This window comes from Podarcis liolepis (assembly GCF_965112155.1).
Source record: "Podarcis liolepis genome assembly, chromosome: 16".
In the NCBI taxonomy this organism is placed as follows: Eukaryota; Metazoa; Chordata; class Lepidosauria; order Squamata; family Lacertidae; genus Podarcis; species Podarcis liolepis.
In genome coordinates, this window is record NC_139567.1 from 24,893,793 (window position 1) to 24,915,721 (window position 21,929).

At 45.4% G+C, this 21,929-nt stretch overlaps 1 long non-coding RNA gene across 1 annotated transcript in view; it reads right to left on the reverse strand.

Moving 5' to 3' along the window:
• LOC310695342 overlaps positions 1-21,929 on the reverse strand; it is a 362,862-nt gene that overhangs the window by 250,908 nt on the left and 90,025 nt on the right. The window lies entirely within an intron of this gene.

Consider the following 21,929-nt stretch of genomic DNA (forward strand, 5'->3'; position numbering starts at 1 on the left):
TGCTGCTCTGCTTTGAATAAATCAAAAATGCTGCCTAGGAGAGCAATCTCCTAGACTTGTGGGAAGGCCCACAACTTACAGGATTACCGATGGGCAGGGTAAGCTGGTTTAAAATCAATTTCATTGTGTCATGAGGATATTGCATTTTTAATTTCAACCCCCCCCACTCCCCCCACGGAACTTCGTCCATCATTGTCTCTTGGAGCAAAACAAACACCCTTCCCTTGCAGAACAGAATCCCCAACACTTAGAAGTTGCTTGTAGAGAAGGGCATGTGAGGAAATGGGGTGAGGAAGGGAAAGGCAGCCTGTCAGATCTGCTCCTTTATTTCTGTGGCATTTATTTTCTAGGCCATGTGCTCCTAGGGGAAAGGAGGAAGACAGAGGAAGGAGAGACGTAGAGAGCTTCTCTTTCTAGAACTTTTGGTTCTACTTGGTCTTTTCCTCTATGTGGCAAGCGAGGACAGGAGATCAGACCTCAAGAAGCGATGCACTAGCGAATGCATGCAGGAACTAGGGTTTGTTAAGAAGTAATTCGGCTGGGGTGAAGGCAATTTGGCTCTGCAGTGAAGAAAGCAAGCCATAGATAGCTTGGGGGTTGGGGGTGGGAGACGGGGTAAACTATAGTAGTTTTTCAATAATAATAATAATAATAATAATAATAATAATAATAATAATAATTATACCATGCCCATCTGGCTGGGTTTCCCCAGCCACTCTGGACAGCTTACAGCATTTATAAAAACATAGTAAAGTGTCAAACATTAAAAACTTCCCAATACAGGGCTGCCTTCAGATGTCTTCTAAACGTTATGTAGTTCTTTATCTCCTTGACATCCCATAACTCTAGAACTTGTGGACACCCAGTGAAGCTGAATGATGGAAGATTCAGGACAGATAAAAGAAAGGACTTAAACTACGGAACTCACTGGCGCAGGAGGCAGTGATGGCCACCAACTCAAATGGGTTTAAAAAAGGATTAGACAAATTCATGGAGACGGCTATCGATGGCTAGTAGTCATGATGGCTGTCTTCCCCTGCAGGCATCTGGTTGGTCACAGTGAGAACAGGTTGCTGGTCTAAATGGGCCCTGGGCCTGATGTAGCAGGCTATCCTTCTGTTCTTATGCTTTTAGCAGCTGGGAAATGCTAGTTCTGTAAAATACAAAGCGCCACATCCCATTTGTTTGTTTGTATGATAAAAATTTATACACCACTTGATTGTAAAAACAAAACAAAACCCTCAAAGCAATTTACCAAAAAGATAAAGGGATAAGATCAAGAAAGATTTATTGCAACTCTACTTTAAAACACACAGAAGTTAAAATACTAAAACAGGCTAAATTTACTTCGGCTTTCTTCTGCTCATAGCCTTGCCCTGTGGGTCAAACACATAGATTGTAAGCTGCTCGGGGCAGGGATCATTTGTTTCCTCTTCGGTTATTCTGTAAAGGACCAGGATGACAGTATATAAATAATACAGGCTGTGGAATTCAGGAGCTCTGCATTAATGACTACTAAATATTGATTGGCAATTATTCACAAGGTTTCCCAGTGCGCCCACACTGCTGCTCCAGTAGGAGAATAATAGAACAATAGAACTGAAGAGTTAGAAGGGTCCCCAGGGGTCATCTAGTCCAACCCCCTGCAATGCAATAATCTTTCACCCAATGTGAGGCTTGAACCCACAACCCTGGGGTTAAGAGACTCAAGCTTTGGGAAAAGGCAGGCAGGATCTCTGAAGTAAAGGCAGCACGATGCTTAGTTGGGATCATGAATCTTATCTTGCCAGTGAACTCTCTTTAGACACCTCTTTCACTTTATATAGATTGAAAGTCTTTAAACTTATCTCAAAAATCAACGCCCAGGGAGGGCATTCCAGAAGCAGGGAAACCACCACTGAGAAGGCCCTGTCATGGGTCAAAGCCAACCGGGCAGCAGCCTAAAGTGGCACCATCAACTGGGCTTCACCTGCCATCCATAGGGCCTGAGCATTGTGGATATGTTCCGTTGAGCTTCCGTCAAGGCTGCGAATAGCGGCACTGTTGTGGCGTCCAGTCTGCTTCCACTGCAATTGTTGAATTGAACAACATGGCTTCCACAGGATATTCACAGCACTGCAACCTGGGACATTTTGAAACTGCAGACAGACACCCACTGCCAGGTAAAAATTGAGTTTGGGGTAGCAAGTGGGCTCAATTTGACATAGCTGCCAACCCCGTGGGCCCTTGGCAAGTGCTCCCGCAGTTGGATGTTGATGCCACTCCTTCTTTGCATGTTCTGCAGACCAGATATATATGTCTCCACATCTGAGGACGGGATTGACACCTTTATACTGATTCATCTATCAGTGCTCAGCATAATGCTGCTGAGATGGAAAAACCAATGCAATAAAGGGCCGATGCAGCTCCTAGCTGATTAAACGATGCCTTCAATGACATAACCAGTTTACTCTCCCCTCTCATAAATCTTCTCCTCTCCATTGCCCCACGACATTCCCCCAAGTACAAGCTGATGTATGCTTCTTGTGGTAAATGCAGGCCTGGGAATCCTGGGTAATGCAAATTGGCAGGATAATTTGGAGGAGAAGGGAAAGCAGTGGTGAGAGAGAAAGAGAGAGGGAGAGGTTGCACTGAACTCTCTACCCACCATGGACTTGCCCCATATCCTTCCCCTGCCCCCCAGCTAACATTCCCACATCACACAAGGAAAAATGCCCCAGGGGTGTGGAGAGAAAAGCCACAAGTGGGGAACACTTTAAGCTTCCCATCAACCACTGTATCTCTCTTGCAAGTACAGCCCTCCTATGCTTCTTTGCAGGGGTCTGTAGACCCATGCCATGCAGATCAGGCACAATCATTCTGATACGCTTGCTTGTTTTCCTATGCAACATCTTCTGTTCTGGGATGGGATTCTCGAGCTCCAAAAGGCCTGAAGGCATCAGTCCCCTGTGTTCATTAAAATGTTTCTGGTTCCCTTGTTCCAGTGACTGCTGCAGGCTTACAAGCAACCCAAGGAACAAACAATCAAACAAGTCAATGGCCACTTCAAACCACTGGCCTAGGAAGACAGTGGATCCCTCCAGAATGGTGCTTCTTTGCAGGTGTAGTCTGCAACATGCCATGGATGCATAATCTTGCATTGGTGGTGCATTTATACTGCTCTGCTCACACACCATTCCACTTTCTAAGTTGTCCTGTGATGCATCCTCGGCATTATTGAATTATTGCCAACTGGAAGGACATTCGTGAACTATAGCACAACAAATGCAAGACATGCATGCCCCCCCCCCCACAAAGAGAGAGAGAGAACATTTGTGGTATAAAAAGTTACAGGATTTCAGCAGAAAGCTAAAGCACATGCACCAATTGGAAACAAAGCAGTATGTCTTGCTGGATTCTGTTGCAACAGAATTCCTGATCTGGAGCTTGTGTAGAGTAGAAAATAAACTGCTCTCCACCACAAGAATGAGTTTCAAAGGTTTACTGCAGAAAAGTCTTAAAATAGTTACTTTGTATTGTATAGAGTTTAATTATAACACATTGCTCTTAATCAAGCAAGCAATGTGGTTATATCTTCTTTTTAGTCCTCAGTACAATTCAATAAATGTTCCTCTGTCTGGTCCCAGAGAGAGATATTAAGCAACTTGCTTGTTCCATCTTTGTGGATGGTTCCATTAGTGACTTAGACTCTGAGGTCTCAGGTTTCTTCTTCCCTGAAGAGAGATTGTTCGGGTTTCCGGTGATGACTCATCAGTTCACTTAAAGACTGAAATGGAAACATCCAACCTTTTCTGCTGCATTTACCAGAGTGAAACCTCCTGCCTAATGCAAACTTATCTACTTTGCAAATGCAAACCTTTACACTTGTTCCCTCAAAAAAACTTCAAGGCATATAAACATTATATTTCATGCACATTAAACTTATATCTTTTACATTTCTGCCCTGAAACTTTTGCAAACACAAGCAGTATTGAAAGCAGAGTCAAGTATAACTGTGCCAATAGCATCACAGATGTACAATAAAAATGATATTAGGAGGAACTCAGTGTGCATCTGATGTCACCTTTGTCTCAAGCGTCACAGAAAGGCTAATCAGACCTCTCTGCTGTTAGTTTTCTTTGCCTGGGTGTGTTAAGTAGCGGCACACAAGCTTCTCCCAGTTCAGCTCAAAATATTCTGAGCTATAGTCTCTCCCATGTCCCCAAAACAGGGGAATAGTATGACTTATGCCAATGCAAGTCATTTTAGAGGCAGAGTGGGTAAGCTGTTTGAGACGGACTACTTTCCATCATGGGCCACATGTTATTAGTGGGTGGGGTGACGTAAAAGTGGGTGGAACACTGCATATGACTCTTATCTTTATGCATTACGCTTCATTCTGGTCATATAGAAGTCAGAAGATTTTATGGATGTTTAGGTTTTTTTATTAAGTTTTGGTAAATCTTAAACATCAAATCACAGTCAGCAAAAACAAGACCTGGAGCTGACTGTGGCTCAGATCATCAGCTTCTTATAGCAAAAGTCAAGCTTAAACTGAAGAAAGTAGGAAAAACCACTGGGCTGGTAAGATACAATCTAAATCAAATCCCTTATGAATACACAGTGGAAGTGAGGAACAGGTTTAAGGATTTAGATTTGGTGGACAGAGTGACTGAAGAACTATGGATGGAGGCTCGTAGCATTATACAGGAGGCAGCAACTAAAACCATCCCAATAAAAAGGAAATGCAAGAAAGCAAAGTGGCTGTCCAACGAGGCCTTACAAATAGTGGGGGAGAGAAGGCAAGCAAAATACGAGGGAGATAGTGAAAGATATAGGAAATTGAATGCAGATTTCCAAAAAATAGCAAGGAGAGACAAGAAGGCCTTCTTAAACGAGCAATGCACAGAAATAGAGGAAAACAATAGAATGGGAAAAACCAGAGATCTGTTCAAGAAAATTGGAGATATGAAAGGAACATTTTGTACGAAGATTACCATAATAAAAGACAAAAGTGGAAAGGACCTAACAGAAGCAGAAGACATCAAGAAGAGGTGGCAAGAATACACAAAGGAACTATACCAGAAAGAAATGGATGTCTCGTATACCCCAGGTAGTGTGGTTGCTGACCTTGAGCCAGACATCCTGGAGAGTGAAGTCAAATGGGCCTTAGAAAGCACTGCTAATAACAAGGCCAGTGGAAGTGATGATATTCCAGCTGAACTATTTAAAATTTTAAAAGATGATGCTGTTAAGGTGCTACACTCAATATGCCAGCAAATTTGGAAAACTCAGCAGTGGCCAGAGGATTGGAGAAGATCAGTCTACATCCCAATCCCAAAGAAGGGCAGTGCCAAAGAATGCTCCAACTACCGCACAATTGCACTCATTTCACACGCTAGCAAGGTTATGCTTAAAATTCTACAAGGAAGGCTTAAGCAGTATGTGGACCGAGAACTCCCAGAAGCGCAAGCTGGATTTCAAAGGGAACCAGAGGAACCAGAGACCAAATTGCAAACATGCGCTGGATTATGGAGAAAGCTAGAGAGTTCCAGAAAGACATCTACAGTGGTGCCTCGCAAGACGAAATTAATCCGTTCCGCGAGTCTCTTCGTCTTGTGGTTTTTTCGTCTTGCGAAGCACAGCTATTAGCGGTTTAGCGGCTATTAGCGGCTTAGCGGCTTAGCGGCTATTAACGGCTTAGCGGCTTAGTGGCTATTAACGGCTTAGCGGCTTAGCGGCTTTAAGAAAAAGGAAACAAACTCGCAAAACTCGCAAGACGTTTCGTCTTGCGAAGCAAGCCCATAGGGAAATTCGTCTTGCGGAACGACTCAAAAAACGGAAAACTCTTTCGTCTTGTGCATTTTTCGTCTTGCGAGGCATTCGTCTTGCGAGGTACCACTGTACTTCTGCTTCATTGACTATGCAAAAGCCTTTGACTGTGTTGACCACAGCAAACTATGGCAAGTTCTTAAAGAAATGGGACTGCCTGATCACCTCATCTGTCTCCTGAGAAATCTCTATGTTGGACAAGAAGCTACAGTTAGAACTGGATATGGAACAACTGATTGGTTCAAAATTGGGAAAGGAGTACGGCAAGGCTGTATATTGTCTCCCTGCTTATTTAACTTATATGCAGAATTCATCATGCGAAAGGCTGGGCTGGATGAATCCCAAACCAGAATTAAGATCGCCGGAAGAAATATCAACAACCTCAGATATGCAGATGACACCACCTTGATGGCAGAAAGTGAGGAGGAATTAAAGAACCTTTTAATGAGGGTGAAAGAGAGCGCAAAATATGGTCTGAAGCTCAACATCAAAAAAGTGAAGATCATGGCCACTGGGCCCATCACATCCTGGCAAATAGAAGGGGAAGAAATGGAGGCAGTGAGAGATTTTACTTTCTTGGGCTCCATGATCACTGCAGATGGTGACAGCAGTCACGAAATTAAAAGATGCCTGCTCCTGGAGAGAAAGGCGATGGCAAACCTAGACAACATATTAAAAAGCAGAGACATCACCTTGCCAACAAAGGTCCGTATAGTAAAAGCCATGGTTTTCCCAGTAGTGATGTATGGAAGTGAGAGCTGGACCATAAAGAAGGCTGATCGCCAAAGAATTGATGCTTTTGAATTATGGTGCTGGAGGAGACTCTTGAGAGTCCCATGGACTGCAAGAAGATCAAACATATCCATTCTTAAGGAAATCAGCCCTGAGTGCTCACTGGAAGGACAGATCCTGAAGCTGAGGCTCCAATACTTTGGCCACTTCATGAGAAGAGAAGACTCCCTGGAAAAGACCCTGATGTTGGGAAAGATGGAGGGCACAAGAAGAAGGGGACGACAGAGGATGAGATGGTTGGACAGTGTTCTCGAAGCTACCAGCATGAGTCTGACCAAACTGCGGGAGGCAGTGGAAGACAGGAGTGCCTGGCGTGCTCTGGTCCATGGGGTCACGAAGAGTTGGACAGGACTAAACAACAACAAAACATCAAATCAAGTACATAATAACAATTGACTGAACGAAGTTAAAAATATATATGTAATAAGGGGAAAATGAATCCAAATAAAGAACAAACACTGAGCAAGTATGAAAAATGTATACAATAATATTCAGGGCAAGTATAGCAAAATTTCCTCCCTTTATTATCCATGCAAGCAAATCAGGATGGATGCTTATTGTTGTCTACCTCCTCCATAACAAGTCAGAATGAATGGTCAATAAAAAACAGAATGCAAATGCTTTTGGATGGGGATTCAATTGTTTACCGGCAAATCCAGGTTGTGCAATTATAGTCTTGCGCAACAAACTTGCTTCTGCAAAAGATCAGACTTTTAATGAATGCTCAGCAAAGGCCAGATATATATTCTAGCCTCCGCATAAGCTTTGTGCAGGCAAATCGGGATGAATGTTTGGTAAATAGGTCATCTGGAGGGGCCCTCCATTTTATCTGCCTCACAGGTTGCTATGAATTTGAAGGCAGGGAGACTGTGCACACTTTCCTGAGCTCCCTAAAATGCGACTAATAGATGTTGCTTTTATTTTATTTGCAACATACCTGTATGTAACCTGAAAGCATGCCACACAGTTCTGGCTGGGCTCAAACTGTGTGGGATTCCTCCATCCAACTGTAACACTGAAATAATCAACAGACAAAACTAAGCAAGGCTTCAGACCACGAGAGTGTGTGTAGTGTGGTGGTTACAGTGCTCCATGAGACCAAGGTTCAACTTCCTTCTCAGCCTTGAATTGCATTATGTGGTACTTCACCCACCCTAACCTACTTTGCAGGGTTGTTGTGAATATAAGGGGTGATACTGCACCAAACTCCTTGAAGTAATTCAACAAAGCGCCTCAGTTCAAAATGCCTATTTGTTTCCCCTCTTTGTTGATTTTTTTTTAAAAATTAATCTCTCCCTGTATTTAAATATTTAAAAAATGATTCTGTCCTCCTCCCATTTCTTGATCTTCTCAATGTAAGTTAAAGGTGTGGAATAGAGAACTTGGGGGGAGCTGAAGTGCCATAACATAGATCTGCTAAATCCTGGTGGATATATAGCATTGCAAATTAAGAAAAGAAAAAGAAAAGGTATGTTCACTGGAAGTGGGTGTGTATTAAATCCTGAGTGAGGCAGCTTTTTGTGTACCAGTTAGTCTTAACAATGATATAATTTACTGACCCTGTGAAAAACCTTTATATAGCTTCTGAAGTCACTAGAGAAGCAGCTGTGCTTTTTAAAGAAGTCACTTCTTAGGCTCTGGAAAACTCCACAGTGAGCTATCCATGGTCCTGCTTCCCAGGCAGAGAGGACACAGAAAACAGATCTTGCGAAGCCACACATGACAGGGCTGTAGACATAAAGTACGGTACCTGGCACAAAGCAAAAGCTAATCTGAAGGACATTGAAACGTTCCAATGACAGCCAGTGCAGTGTAGTGTAGTGGTTAGAGTGCTGGACTAGAACCTAGGAGACCAGGGTTCAAATCCCCACTTGGCCATGAAGCTGACAGGCCAAGTCACAGTGTGTCAGCCTAACCTACGTCACAGGGTGGTTGGGATGATAATGGTTATGTGTGGTGATGCAGCCCTCAAGGAACCCTGAGAGCCAGATGGGTTCATCTGCCTCATATTTCAGCTGAAGCAAGGAACATAGGATGCTGATGTAACATTGGTCCACCTAGCTCAGCACTGTCTACCAAGGGTGGTGAACAGATGAAAGCCCTGCTGGATCAGGCCAAAGCCCCACCTAGTCCAGCACTCTGTTCTCATGGTGGCCAGCCAGATACTCATGAGAAACCTGCAAGCAGAACGTAGGCACAACAGTACTCTCCCATGTGATTCCCAGAAGATAGTATTCAAAGGTATACTGCCTCCAACAACGAAAGTCCAACATAGCCATCATGGATAGATTCCAGGTCCCATAAGCTGCAGGCAACCCAGCAAATGGTCAAGGGTTATGGGAGCTGTAGTCCAGCAACAACTTTGCAGGCCTTGGTTCCCCACAGCTAACCTAAACTGACTGGAAGAGGGACTCCAGCATTTCAGGTAGGAGTGTTTCCCAGTGCTACCTGCATATGCCAGGGACTGAAGGAAGGACCCCTTCTGTACAAAGCATGTGCTCTGCCATTGAGCTGTGTCTCCTCCAGGAGCCAGCCTGCCATTTACAGAACCCAGCCGCATCCATTGGGCTATGGATATTCTTGTTGGCTGAGTGATGGATACTGATAGAGCATTTTGTGTATAGCTGTTCTGTTGCTTGAGAAATGGGAGCACAGGAGGGTCTCTCAACATGCAGGAAAGGAAGAAGGCCAGTCATTACTAAACTACCTTTCTCCACTACTACCACCACCATCATTATTTAGAAAAGTCTATTAGTTGTATGTGATTTCAAATGTCGCCCTCTACTGTCCTTCAGTGCTCTGTGCTGGCAAGCAAATTGGGTCTTTCTGGATTCAACACCCATTGCTGGATCTCAAGGCAACTCTTGATACAAACACAGTGAAAGACTATTGATGGTATAAATGGACAGGAATGGCCTGAGGTGAAAGCACTGGGGAAATGTGCCACCCACTGTAATTCTGCTCTTATGCAGCCATTGTATAAGGATCAAACCTTCATCTAAGCTGCCCATAGAAAGCTCTTGGGGATTTTTTGTATTCATAGAATTGTAGAGTTGGAAGGGACCCTGAGGGTCATCTAGTCCAAACCTTGCAAAGCAGGAATCTCACCTAAAGCATCCATGACAGATGGCCACCCAACCTCTGCTTAGAAACCTCTGATGAAGGAGAGTCCACCACCGTCCAAGGGAGTCTGTTCCATTGCTAAACAGTTCTTACTATCAGAAAATACTTCCTCATTTCTTGTAACTTGAAGCCATTGGTTCAGGTCCTAGCCTCTGGAGCAGCAGCAAACAAGCTTGCTCCATCTTCCATGTGATGTCCCTTTAGATATTTGAAGATGGCTATCATATCTCCTTTCAGTCTCCTCTTTTCCAGGCTAAACATACCAAACTCCCTCAACCCTTCCTCATATACGGCTTGGTTTCCAAACCCTTGATCATCTTGGTTGCCCTCCTCTGCACATGTTCCAGCTTGTCAAAAGCCTTACTGAAATCAATATATACTATGTCCACAGCATTCCTCATATCCACCAAACTTGTAACTCTATTAAAAGGAAAGAAGGAAAGAAGGAAAGAAGGAAAGAAGGAAAGAAGGAAAGAAAGAAAGGAAGGAAGGAAGGAAGGAAGGAAGGAAGGAAGGAAGGAAGGAAGGAAGGAGATTCATCTGGCATGACTTGTTTTAGAGAAACCCATGCTGGGCCTCTCACCATGGGATCTCACCCAGAAGTTCCTTAAGCATTTTTTAAACCAGCCTTCTTAAAATCCAGAGTGGATGTCCGACTACACTCAACTTTCCCTTACCTCTGTATTATGAAACCCAAGAGGACATGATCACTTCCTCCCATAGTTTCCAGTATTTCTTTTTCATCATTCAGATATTCCAAGTTGGTGAGGACCAAGTCCAAGAAAGATGTTCTCCTTGTTGTTTCTTCCACCTTCTGGCAAATGAAATGGTCAGCGACGCAATGGAGGAATTTGTTAGACCTTAGAGACCTTAGATTCTTGGCAGGGTTTGAGTTTCAACAGATATCAGAGTAGCTGAATTCTCCCATGATTACTGTATCTCTTCTTTTTGAATGCTTGGTAATCTGCTCTAGGAAGGCATCATCCGAGTCTTCAGTCTGGCTTGGCGGTCTCTAGCAGACACCCACAGTAAAGTCACTGTTGTTTTTCTCTCCTACCATTTTTACCCATCTCCTGTAAATCGTCCTTCCATGCTCCAGGTCATGGGGCTCTTCACGAGTTGGTCTGTCTCATTAAAAGATTCCACCCACACAACCTACACTTGCTGATCCTCTCTACCTGCATGCATGCTGTAACGAAGACCATAATGATTAAGAAACTCTTTTTTATGCTAAGCAACTCCAGATTTTGTATTCCAAGACCAATGGAAAGTCACCACATATGCAAGGAGGTCACATGTGAAGATGCTGCACTGCACTGGTACCTTGGATACTAGAAAGAAAACAAATGATCCTGGCACAGCTCAGCAATATCCAATCCCAATGAAGCTGCAATGCTTCAGCCCATTCATATGAGGAATGAAAAGATGTTTTTATATACCCCTTATATGCCCAAACATCTTCTAAGTGGCTTACAATTATAATACACAATTGAAATGCAGAATAACAAATCCACCGGGGCATTAAAACATTATTAATTAAAATATGACCATGGAGAGCCACTGCCAATCAGTATAGGTAATACTGAACTAGATGAACCAATGACCCAACACAAGACAGCTTCCTATGTTCCTGGTGGTGCATAGGAAAATAGGAAACTGACTTATGCCAAGTCATACCATCTAATTCAGTACTGTCAACACTGGCTGGCAGCAGCCCCCTAGGGTTTCACACAGAGAAACTTTCCCAACCCCTAGCCAGGGATTGAACTTGAGACCTTCTGCATGTAAAGCAGATGCTCTCAGCGAGTGTTGGTCCTTCCTCGTACAGCATCACTGAGAGGGTTGCAAATATTTTCTGTATTAAAAAAGAGAGTGAGGGATGCAAAGCATAGCACTGTCAGAAAACATGTAGCTGTCAGGTAAGATCAAATTTCAAATTTATAGCGGAATCCTATCTACTCAGAAGTAAGTCCCACTGAATTCAATGGGACTTACCTCCAGGGAAGTATGGTAAGATTGCTGCCTTGGTTATGTTGTAAGTTACCATAAACCATAGTGACATTTGAGAGAGAGAGAGAGAGAGAGAGAGAGAGAGAGAGAGAGAGAGAGTGTTAACAAAAGCATATAAGAAAATCCATAAAAATGAAGTATAAAAATGTGTGGCACAAACTCTCCACCATCCAATCCTTCTGCAGCCTGACTCTATGCATGTCTCCTTGTAAATCAATCCTGCTGAATCACAACCTTTAATCCAATTTATTTCAGCAAGAGATAGGGTTAAACAAAGGTTTAATTTGTACATTGAAATAATCCAAAATGCTTGAATTTGGTTGGATCATGACCATACTTCCTAATACACAGATACGGGAAAAAAGGAAAATGAAATACAAAGAAATCATTTAACAAATACTTAAGACATGCCAGCCTCAGGCTGAAAACTAACAAGAAAATATAGTTGAATGAATTCTCTATTACTAGGGTAAATTTCTCAAGGGTTGCCCATTAGTGGGAGTAGATTTATCTGATTTTTGTTTTTGCTTTGCTGCAACGACAGCACAAGTAGGACATCAAATTTGCCCAGGCTCCTCTCAGACCCGGGGCCAGCATTCTCTGCCTGAACTGGACCCCCAGCTATAGGCCTGTCCCAGGACTTGGCTGAGGCCTGACCTACCCGTCTCACAGTTAATTCTTTGCTAGATGTGTGTGTGTATAGAGAGAAAGAGAGAGAAAAACTCTTTCAATAGCAGCAGCTTTAAAACCCTTTGATTCCCCCTCAGTCAGTGAGTGGCAGCACAGTGGAAACATTAGACCTTGACAAGATGGCTGCCTCCCAGCCCAGGCTTGCATTTCAGTGATGGGGGAAATGGAAGACACCTGCCAAAGATCCTCTCTGTCACTGTCTGCCTTGGACCTGCTGTACTTCTGCAGGGCTTCATTAACGGGGGGAGATAACATTCAGAGAAGCCCTGCGCTGTCAGCTTCCATTCACCCCATGCCAAGCCCAATCCTTGGCTCCAGTCAACACTGAAAAACTCATTTGTCCTCCACCTGATGCCCTCCAGACACAGTGGAGTCAGGCATCTGCTGTAGCGGTCTTCTTTTGCCTTCACTGAAGGCCTTGCAACCCTGAGAACTTTTTTTAAAAAAGAATTATATTAAACAAAATTTATATACAGCCACAACTTGTTTTATTATGCTTCACCTTATTGCGATTCACAGATGTTGCTCCTTATGAGGACACGGGTGCAACTGGTGGCAAACTGGCTGCTTCCAGGGAAAAGAAGCCCACCCCCAGACCCCCCAAGTGTCCCAATTTTCCAGGGACAGTCCCAGATTTACAGAAGCTGTCCCAGTTTCTAATTTGATCCCAGACTGTCCTGCTTTTCCTTAGGACATCCCTATTTTTATCAGAGAAATGTTGGAGGGTATGGAGCTATGTGACCCCCCCAAGCCAAGGAGATCAGTAACTATTCAACCTTTAGAGGACATCTGAAGGCAGCCCTGTATAGAGAAGTTATTTTTTAAAAAATGTTTAATCCTTTATTATGCTTTTATATAATTATGGTGCTGGAGGAGACTCTTGAGAGTCCAATGGACTGCAAGAAGATCAAACCTATCCATTCTTAAGGAAATCAGCCCTGAGTGCTCCCTGGAAGGACAGATCCTGAAGCTGAGGCACCAGTACTTTGGCCATTTCATGAGAAGAGAAGATTCCCTGGAAAAGACCCTGATGTTGGGAAAGATGGAGGGCACAAGGAGAAGGGGACGACAGAGGACGAGATGGTTGGACAGTGTCCTCGAAGCTACAAACATGAGTCTGACCAAACTGCGGGAGGCAGTGGAAGATAGGAGTGCCTGGCATGCTCTGGTCCATGGGGTCACGAAAAGTCGGACACGACTAAATGACTAAACAACAACAAAATGACAAAATGTTTTTATATATGTTGGAAGCCACCCAGAGCAGCTGTGGCAACCGAGTCAGATGGGCAGGGTATAAATAATAACATTATCATTATTGTTATTATTTAGATATCCCCATTTTCATCCCTCTCTTCCCTCAACCTCACATGCCAAGGAAGCCTCTCTAGCCTGCCTCTCATTGCAGGTCCCTTTCATCTTCTATCCATTGCCTTCCTGGTGATGCACACCAACTTTCTAAAAGTGATCCCCAAATATAGACCAACAGAACACATGAGACCCTGGCTGCGGGTGGGTGGGCATCTAAATGCCCTGTGATTTCCCAGTTTCCCACAGCATGCAACCCAGTGGTAGCAGCATTGGCTTACATGCAGAAAGTCCCAGGTTCAGTCCTCATCAGCCTTTCCAGATAAGGATGGAGTAGAGAGAGAGCCCCACCTGCAAGTCGCTGCCAATTGATGGACCAGTGGTCTGACTCATAATAAGAGAGCTTCCTATGTTCTTAGAGAGGGGAGGGAAGGAGCGACCGAAGACAGGGTTTCATTGGAAAGGTAATTGACAAGATAAGACCAGGGCATTATATTCCCCAAGTCGAAGCCGTATAGGAGGTTAATAAGACACGACAGACAATTGTTGCCGTCTGATACAGCGAATGTTGTGCAAGTGAGTCTATTAGTGGGACGGATGACTAATACGGTATGTTGGGGAAATGTGCTAGCGGGAGGAAGAACTGCTAATATGATTCAATTGACCCATTCTGCATGAGTTAACACATCGCTTTATCCCCCCCACCCCGAAAAAAGTCATAATCACAGGTGGATCATTCTGACTGGTACTGGAAGATCAAAAATAGTTTCCTCCCTCAAGCCAGCTGTGACAGTTAGTCAGTGATGAACCACTGATCATCTAGGGAAAGGGGAGAGGAAGGAAAGACGCAATGAGCTAAAATAAAATCTCAAAACTTACTTGATGTCTTCCAAAATCTCACTGGAGGGCTTGTTTTGCTCTCCTAATCCTAGTTTTGAGGAACTGGCAAAGTTCATTGGCAGCCCAACCCACATCCCTGATGTTGCCTTGTTGGTTGAATTGGGAAGTGCTAAGAGGTGTTGGTTGAGGCCACCTCATTCTGGGCCTTTGTGTGACGGAGGATAGAGTTGGGCCACATTCAAACCATGAATTTAAAGCACTATGATGACACTTTAAACAGTCATGGCATCCCCCCAAGGGATTCTGGGAGCTGTAGTTTGTTAATGGTTGTTAATGAGAGTTGTAGGGGAGCCCTATTTTTCCTCACAGAATTACAATCCCCACAGTGGTTTAACAGCCTATCCCTCTTCACAGGGAACTCTGGGAATTGTAGCTCTGAGAAGGGAAGAGGGGTCTTCTAACAACTCTCTGCTCCCTTAAAAAAACTACACTTTCCAGAATGCTTTAGGAAAGCCATGACCATTTGAAATGGCATCATATTGGTCTAAATGCTTGGTATGAATATAACCATGGGTAATTCCATGCCCCCCCCCACTGCATGGGAGACTCTTTGCAGCCAAGGCCAACGCTACTCTAGAAGAAGCTCCAGACGTGCGTCTGTGTGTGTGTGCCTGCATTTTTTTCCAACCATTTCACTGTTTTGCACAATGTGCAAGCATGATTTGCCCTTGTCATGTAAAACAATAATTTGCACAGTAGAATCTGCTCATAATCACTTGCATGGGTGTACACACACACACACACACACACACACCATACCCTCCAACATTTCTCTGATGAAAATAGGGAGATCCCACTCCATAATGATAATTTTACTATTAATACCCCACACATCTTACTGGGCTGCCCCAGCCACTCTGGGCAGCTTCCAACATACATAAAAACATAATTGAACATTAAATATTTTAAAAAAACCTTCCCTATACAGGAGGGCTTGGGGGTCAGATAACTCCATTACCCCCCCCCCATTTCTCCAATGAAAATAGGGATCAAATCAGAAACCGGGATGGCTTCTCTAAATCAGGGTTGTCTCTAGAAAACAGGGACACTTGGAGGGTCTGACACACACACACACACACATTTTGGTTGACTGGGCCACCTGTAATGTGTCCTCACCTGCCTTGGGTGGCAGATTTTGAGTTTGTCTTGTGTTAGGTTAGCCTCTAGAAAGCCTCAGGCTGTCTTTGCCCTGACTTTAGATTTGGGGTGGAAGACCTCCAGCCCTCCAGGCCTCTCTATGTGGCCCTTGGAATTCTCTGCAGACCACACTGGACTGGCTTCATCCCCCAAGTATTTTTGCCTGCCAAGAATGTGTCCTTCAGCACTGAAACTGCCTTTAGCATCCCTGGATGGAAGGTAGAGAGGGTGGTGTGCGTGTTTTTAGAAATTAGCTTAACTTACAAAGGTAAAAGGTATATTCCTTGCTCAGCCCACTTTTGCTTCTGAACCTACACACCACTGGCATGTGGCTCCCAGGAGGTTTCTGAAAAGGGAAGGTGGCCCTCAGGTTGTAAAAGTCCGCACCCCCCTTCTTAAGACAGTTTTCTTATCAGGTCATTTGGCTGGAATAATATTGATGATGATGATGTTGATGATGATAGAATATAAATTAATACAAGGAGTCTAGACACTTCTGTCCTATTTTTGTTTTTGTTTTTAGCCCAATGAGAAGAATGCCATCTGAGTCACAAGGTGATCAGGCTGTTGGAAGGGAATTTGCAAGCTTTCACTTCAGATCCAGGGATTAAGAGCTGACTTGGTGCTTTTTCTCCCCACCCCTCCTCCCAAAGTCTCCTGTTTTTGCAAAGAAAGCAAATCGCAAAGGGTCTGGGACCCTGATTCTAGGAACTTTTGTCTAGAAGGTCTTGGCTGGCCCTGGGGCCTTGTTGCTACAACTCAAAAAAATGCAAAAAGAGTCTTGCTGGACCAGAATTGGGGGGGGGGCGACAGGGGGGGTGTATTCTGGAACATGTCATTGGCCTCATTCCCAAATACATTTAAAGCACGGTGGCAGTGTGGGCAGGGAGGACACGGGTGTGGCAGTGGGGTCACAGCTGCAGCCAGGGTGCAGTGGGCAGCCCCCCCCCAGATCTTCTGCCTGAGGTGACTGCCTCCCCTTGCCTCATGGCCCTGCTCCCAGCCCTCCCCAAAGATGCCACAGGGACTTTCTGCATGAAAAGCAGATGCTTGGTCAAGTGACCTATAGTCCTTTTCTGCCAATTTTTAGTACTGGGGTGGAAATCCTAGGGGGTGATCTGTGGAAGTCACAGGGCAGTAGTGCATGGAGCCAGAGCTGTGGTGGGTGGAGCCAGCAACAAAAGTGCCCCAGATTATTTAATCTGAAATAAAAACCACCCTGATTGAATTTTCACCATTGTTACCTCAGATTGAGGTCCACTTAGAAGTAAAAGTCCCACTGAGTTTGATGGGGTTACTTTCATTATTTTTTTAAAAAACAACACAGGCATTTATTTTTTGGTACAGGAAGCAATATCTTTCTGACTTTAGTGCAGGGGTCAGCAAACTTTTTCAGTGTGGTGTAGTGGTTAAGAGCAGTGGACTCGTAGTCTGGTGAACCGGATTCAATTCCCTGCTCCTCCACATGCAGTTGCTGGGTGACCTTGGTCTAGTTGCATTTCTTTGAAGTCTCTCAGCCTCACTTACATCACAGAGTGATTGTTGTGGGGGAGGAGGGGAAAGGTGATTGTTAGCCGCTTTGAGACTCCTTAGGATAGTGATAAATCTAAACTCCTCCTCCTCCTCCTCCTCCTCTTCTTCTTTCAGCAGGGGACCGGTCCACTGTCCCTCAGACCTTGTGGGGGGCCAGACTATATATATATTTGGGGGAGAAATGAACGAATTCCTATGCCCCACAAATAACTCAGAGATGCATTTTAAATAAAAGCACACAACCCCAAGCCATACAACTAGGAAAAAATGTGTGTGTGTGTGTGTGTGTGTGTGTGGTGGGGAAATCAATTTATTTACATCAATAGCCATCCTTCTAATTGTTCTGAAACTACGTAGAAAGAGGGGAAACAGTTTTAAAAGCAGGTGGGGGTGGGGAATCAGCCACAAGGAACATGGCAGGCTCTCCTTCATTGGAGGTTTTTGAACAGGGATCCTTCATCTGTGACTCCTGCTTGGGAACCCATTCCTACAGTTCTATGATTCTATAAACTCTGATGGAATTGAAGGAATGGAGTAGGTTTAGGAGGCTGCAAGGACCCACAGGTTTCCACCTGTTGTCTAGCCTATATATTCTCTACTCTGAGAGGCAGTAGTTTTCTGGGCCCACAGGCAGAAGCCTTTCCCATTAACTGCTATGTGACCCATTTAATACCAGGGACTGAACCTGGGACCTTCTGCATGCAAACACGTCCCCTTCTGTGAAGCTGTGCTCCCGCTTCTTGCCCTCCTGCAGTCACTGTGACAGATTCAGAACGCTGTCCGCAGCTACTAACAAATGCATTTTTTGTTTTTACATGCACACATTTGCATGTAGGAAATAGCAAGAAACCCACATGTACGTTGTGGGTGATTGCACACACTGTGGCATTTGTCACTGGTGTGTACATGTGTACAGTAGCACTTTTATGCCTAAGACTGCAATCTTGTGCACCCGGTCTACAAAGTCCCCCCATTTAATTCAAAAGCACTTATTTCTGAGAAAATTTGCAAGGGATCATGTTGCACAGCTTTAATGGTGGCACTGACAAGACCTATAATAGCTCTGGCATTCCATTTAATTGAAATAATTAACTGTGGGCTTCTGGTTACACTATTTAAAGCTGCAAAATCCCCTGGATCTCCCAGTAGTTTTGTCCCACCGAGACACTGAATGTCTGGAATGCCCCTAGCTGTGCAGGTCAAACAGTGCAGAATCAGCATCTGGTGTGAGTACCTTTCCCTGATATCTCAATTGCAATGGTCTTTCTTTACTTATAAAAGCTGGCTGGACATGAATGTCATGGTCCATGTACAGAGTGCCATTAACTTCTCAGGTTCAATTCACCTTGAGACTCCTTCAGTGGAGAGAGAGAGAGAGAGAGAGAAAATATTGCACAAGTTAGCACCTTTCCTTTTCCAAATGAAGACCTATTAGAGTGTTATGCATGGGTGAGAAAAGCATCTCTTCCAAAAAATCTCTCTTCTGTATGACTGTTAAGGGCACAGAAGCCTTGTCCTTTGTATCAGGTCACCCTAAATGCTGTGCCAGACTTAAAAAAATAATAATTCTGATGTATGTGTACACACACACAAACACACACACGCAATAAATTGCTCGTGGGGACAGGCTGCCACCAGCACTCTGGTGCCTAGAAGCTTTCACTGTCTCCCTATGTTATTGGGCTGATTAAAAGGGTCTTGTATTCCTTTACAAGGTTCTTAACAACTTGGGCCCAGGATACTTTAAGTACCCAGGGTTGGAGCTTGGCAAGACGTAGGTAGGAGTTACTTTGACACCCCCCCACCTTTCTTAAAAAGGTAGGGTGGTCTTTAGTCTTGATAGATGAGCATCCCTGCCATACCTTTTGGAATACCTCTCCCTATGTGAACCTACCTGGACCCTCTGATTGTCATCTGAGGCCCTTCTTGGGGGCCCTCCTCTCAGGGAGGCTCAGAGGGTGATGACGAGTGCCATTTTTTCTAGAAAAAAGAGGTGCCAGAACTCACCATGAATGCCTCCCTTGTTCTCTTATGATGGCAATGGCACCCAGCTGAGAGGTGCCAGATCTGAGTTCAGGTGATTTCCAGCTGAAAACCAGCCCTGGATGACAGAGGGCCTTTTTGGTTATGGCTCCCTGCCTGCGGAATGCCCTCCACAGCAAGGTCCACCTGGTGCCTTTGTTGACATATTTTTGGAAGCAGGTGAAAACATGCCTCCTGGCCCCAAGGCCTTTCATAGACTGAGTTAAGCCTATTGTATTGTTAGTGTGCTGCCAAAGCTTTCTAACATTGTTTGGTGGGGGCTGTTTTTTAATATTTTGTATGGAATGTTAATGTTATGGGGATTTTTCTTCTCTATGGCCTAATACGTTTATGCATATGTTTTTAAAATCACTTGTAGGGAACATAATAATAATAATAATAATAATAATAATACATTCCCTTTTTATGTGGATTCCCAAAATAAATGCACCCAGAGGACCCACTTTTCTAAGATACACCTCAGCTCCCCACAATTTGTGCCATTGCATTACAAGGGCTAGAAACCTGAACACCAGGCCACCCCCCTCCCTCCAGGCCACCCCCCCACTAACTTCCTCAAATGCTTTCGCCTGGCTGAAAATACCATTGCACATAGCTGTCAACTTTTCCCTTTTTTTGTGGGGAATCCTATTTGGAATAAGGGAATTTCCCTTAAAAAAAGGAAAACGTTGACAGCTATGCATTGCACTGTGATAGTGTCTATTGGAAGATGTAACTATATTTGTACATGTGTGTGCAGCAACCTCCAGCGGCCCTCTGCATGAAGCAAGAGTCACACATGACCTGTTGCTCCATCCACCTTTGCCTCTGGCCCCGCTCACTACTGCTATGTGGCCCCAGAAGGTTGCCTATGAAGGGATATGGCCCTTGGGCTGAAAACAGTCCCCCCTCCCAGCTGCAGCATAACCCAGACACAAAGAAAATTAGGCGACCAGAGGAGCAGGTGCGACTTTCAATGGCTGGCGCGATGCGAGTGGGTTTAGCCTTCACCCTAATGGTGTTTTCAGTTGCACTTTTCACATATCAGAGCAAGAGCCAAGGGCTGCATGGTGGGGATAATGGGCTGGGATAAACACCCCGCCTCCGCTTAAGCACACAGGGAGCTAGCTGTCTTTTACCGAGTCAGAACAGTCTCCCATCTAGCCCTGTACTGTCCACACTGATTGGCAGCATCTCTCGAGGGTTTCAGACAGGAGGGCTTTCTCATCTGGGACCCAGCGGGGAAGTGAGGTGATTTTATATTATGGACGTTATGGTCTTTATAACATCCCACCATTACAGAGAAATGCAGGAAGCTGCCTTGTATTGAGTCAGATCATTGGTCCACCCAGCTTAGCATTGTCCATCCTGGCTGGCAGAGGGTTTCAGGAAGGGGACATTCCTGGAGATGCTGGGACATTCCTGCGCTAAGCTGCAGCCCTTCTCTTTAGATGGATAAGACCAACGGCCCATCTATTCCTGCACCCTGTTCTCCTAGTGGCTTCTTTGGGGGAAGCCTAGTATTACGTCACTCCAAAACGCGGTAAGCTAGCCCTGATGCATTCGGACCCGCCTCCTCCTGCTCGTTCTGCTGAGTGGGTCCCCGGACTTCTACCCGCAGCCCTGCCTTGAAGGTCTCCGCTCCTGGGATCGTCTGCATGCAAAGGATGTGCTCTGCCACTGAGACAGCACGACTCCCATGAGAGGGTCCGGGAGGGTAGGGCTGCTGCAATGTGCCTCTGAGTGGGAAGCACGCCCCCCTCCCGGACTTTGCAAGATCCAAGACTCCCCCTCCCCAAACCTCTCCGTCCATCATCATGACTACGAGCATTTTGCTAGGAGGCGAACCCTGCAGCACCCTAAAACTCAATTGTGGAGTCGGGGGGGGGGAAATCAACCACACTCAGAATATTGGGGGAGAGGGAAAAGGTTACTAATTCCGGCATGCAATACACACAGGCTCCCCCAAAGCAAACCTTGGTCGTTGGTGGCAGGGGAAGGAGGGAGACCAGCAGGAACGGAGGGCTGGTGAGGGAGAAGAGAGGAGTTTCAGCTGCAGGAGCGCAAGCAGGGCGAGTGGGTGAAAGGCTGACAGCTCCGCCATCCCACTCGGGGATCGGAGTCATCGGCAGGAGTGTGGGAAGCGGCGGGCGAAGTGGAGAGCAAGTGCATCGGAGCTCTGGAAAGGGGCATCTCCTCCTCTTCCCTCCCTTCTCCTCCACACCAGCTGCAATGGGGAGCTCTGCAGAGCTGGGGCTGCAGCCAGCACCCCGCCCCCCCCCCGCGCTGCACGGACCCCCTCCTCCTTGCTGCTCCCTTCACCCTGCTCCAGGGAGCCCCCTCCTCTTGGGGAACCGGCCATGCAGCTTGAGCAGGGAGGGAGAGAGGGAAGGAGGGAGGAAAAGGCGACTGGGGAGGGAGAGAAGGGGGGAGGCACCCAACTCCTTCTCCCTGGCATTGCGCATGATTCTGCGGCTCTGTGCATTGCACGCTCCAACCCACCTTGGGAGGAGGGGGGAGGAGGGGGATGCTTCTCTCCCTCCCTCCCCCCTCCCTAGCGTTGTCTGCGCCCGGAGCCAATGGGGGCCCGCCTCTCTCCCCGGCCG